The 2,853-nt window shown below is 38.9% G+C and overlaps 1 non-coding gene across 1 annotated transcript; it reads right to left on the bottom strand.

Moving 5' to 3' along the window:
• Nucleotides 1-2,252: 2,252 nt before the first annotated feature.
• On the bottom strand, nt 2,253-2,359 carry LOC140824884 (small nucleolar RNA R71). Its single transcript, XR_012116501.1, has one exon. It is a non-coding gene; the product is annotated as a small nucleolar RNA R71 (small nucleolar RNA).
• Nucleotides 2,360-2,853: the final 494 nt, after the last annotated feature.

Genomic DNA, 2,853 nt, shown 5'->3' with positions numbered 1-2,853 from the left:
TAAAAAATTTCTTAAATGTAAACATCCATACGGTCGTCACTCAACATTCATAAAAATAGATCTCAAAATCATCTGTCACCAATAAATTTTTTGCTAAAAGAAACTGTCTCAAAATATTTCGCATCCAGATATTTAAAAATCAGAGTATTTTGAAACTTTGCATAAAACGTAAGCATTGCGGTCCTCGGGTCTAGCCTTCCACTCAGTCCAAGCCTGCCCCTTGGTCGCCTGATAGGACTCGTTTTTACGTGTTTTTAGTGTTGGTTTTGAGTCGCATTCATGCATCATATTAGTTTGTTTTAGTTTAATTTTGCATTTTTTAGCATTATTTAGCATGTGATTGATCTCGTGTATTTTGTGGTTATTTTTTAGGAATTGAACCAAAAAGTGGGAGAAAATTTGTCAAAATATCGAAGAGGATTCGCTAGGGCGGTCAAAAGCGACCGCCCCAGCGAGCATTTTGGTCTGGCCGAGGATGTTATGCGCAAGTGTCTCGCTAGGGCGGTCAAAAGTGACCGCCCCAGCGAAACCAGGGACATGCTCGAGGAAGTTTATGCGAGGACCTCTCGCTAGGGCGGTCAAAATATACCGCCCTAGCGAGAAGCGAGATTCAGGAAGATTTGTTTCCAACTTTTTATGGACTCTATCCGACACCTAAACCTAATACACGAGATCAGCGATCCTTTTTTGGAGACTTTATCATATTTTTCATCATTTTTCTTGGAGGAGAGGCTAGAAAAGGAGATTTCGAAGACCTCGAGATTTCCACGCGTCGTGGCCGTCATCCATCGTCATCTTTAGTATTTTCATTATTCAGTATTTTATTTCTTACATTGATTGTTGGTTTTTATCATGAATTTTAGTAGCTAAACTCTAGATTTGTTGGGATTTGAGGGGATCCTACCCCGTACTCGGTGTTTAACATTATTTATCCACGTTTTTATTGGTGATTTGTTTATGCTATTGTTCTTTCTTGTTTCAATCGAAGCCTAGCTAACTTCCTTTGATTATTTCATGTTGTTGATGATTTCGATAGAACAATTAACAATAGAATCAAATAGTATAAACCACGGATTTACAATTTTAGTAGATATACAGAATTGGGTACGTGTCGATAGTGATAGTTCACCCGGATGAAAGCTAGTGGATTCCATAGAATGTAATGCAATCTTGAACTGTTAAATAATTGAGGACACTTGAGTACTGCATGTTTATGATTAGTATTAATATAGCTCGACAGAGTATATTAATTAGTCTAGGGAATTCCGTCGAATGCACGAGTAAAAGTCGAGTGTAATTATTTAAACACGAGTGGTAGGTGAACTGCTAATTCCCAACAAATTCATTTCTCAATTGATTTAATCCAAATTAATCATTGCTTTCTTGAATAACTTTTCTTTGCATTTTAATTATTTAATTTACATTAGTTTAATCATCAACTCATTTTATCGTTGCTAAAGAAATTTTACTTGAAAATAAAAATAGTGTAACGCAGTTCTTGTGGAACGATACTCGTATTCACTTACGTTTATTATAACTTGACTATCGTGCACTTGCGATATTTAAATCGAGCTTTCATTTATAAAATAAATTTTGGGACTATTCACTATGCAAGTTTTGCTCGATCAAGTTTTTGGCGCCGTTGCGGGGGACTGTTGATTCAGAATTTTTTATTTTTCATTTAAATTCTTTAGTATTATTTATTTTATTGTTATTTGATACTCTCATTGTGTTGCAGATTTTTCTTGTGGTGCATGCGAAGATCACTCGAGTTTAAGCTTGAGCCTTTTGACCCCGAGATTGAACGCACAGCTAGACTTCGACTACAGCAGTAAAGAGCGAAGGAAAGAATGGAAGACGATCAACACAGAGAGGAGCCAAGGCGTATACCGATGATGGATTATGCACAGCCGTCTCTTGATGGAGTACGTCCAAGCATCGTAAGACCAGTCATCCGAGCTAATCAGTTTGAGATCAAGCCAGCTATCATTCAGATGATTCACAACACTGTCCAATTTGGGGGAAGTGCACTTGACGAACCTAATTCTCATATAGCTGACTTTCTTGAAATTTGTGATACTTTTAAGTTTAATGGCGTGTCTGATGATGCTGTTCGTTTGCGTTTATTTCCATTTTCACTGAGAGATAAAGCTAAGTCGTGGTTAAACTGTTTGCCTGTAGGGTCTATTACTACATGGGAGGATATGGCAAAGGCATTCCTGATCAAGTACTTTCCTCCGTCGAAAACTATGAAGCTTAGAGCCGACATTACTACTTTTGCTCAATATGAGCAAGAGTCACTTTACGAGGCATGGGAGCGCTACAAGGACTTGTTGAGAAGATGTCCACACCATGATCTGCCTCTTGGGTTAGTTGTTCAAACTTTCTACTACGGTCTGCTTACTCCTAACCGTACTATGATAGATGCTGCTGCCTGTGGTAACTTACTGAGAAAAACGACTGAGGAAGGATATGAGTTATTGGAGGAGATGGCTGCTAGTAGCTATCATCCTCAGTCTGATAGGCAGAGACGAGGTGCTGGAGTTAATCAAGTTAATGATTTGTCGGCGGTTTCAGCATAGTTAGAGGCTTTGAATAGAAAGATTGATGGGATGAGCATGAGTGGGTCGGCTATGCGTCTGCAAGAAATTTTCTGTGATAAGTGTGGGGGTGAGCATGACGTGTAGGATTGCCAAGATGGCAATCCATTCTATGTGCCTGAGGGAGCACCGGTAAAACAAGTGGGATTCCAGAATCGTCCTAGAAATGACCCTTATTCGAACACATATAATCCGGGATGGAGGAATCACCCAAACTTTTCATGGGGAGGTCAAAACTACCAAAATCGCCAAC

Source organism: Primulina eburnea, chromosome 2, assembly GCF_022965805.1.
Source record: "Primulina eburnea isolate SZY01 chromosome 2, ASM2296580v1, whole genome shotgun sequence".
Lineage (NCBI taxonomy): Eukaryota > Viridiplantae > Streptophyta > Magnoliopsida > Lamiales > Gesneriaceae > Primulina > Primulina eburnea.
This window is presented reverse-complemented; position numbering and strand designations above follow the sequence as displayed.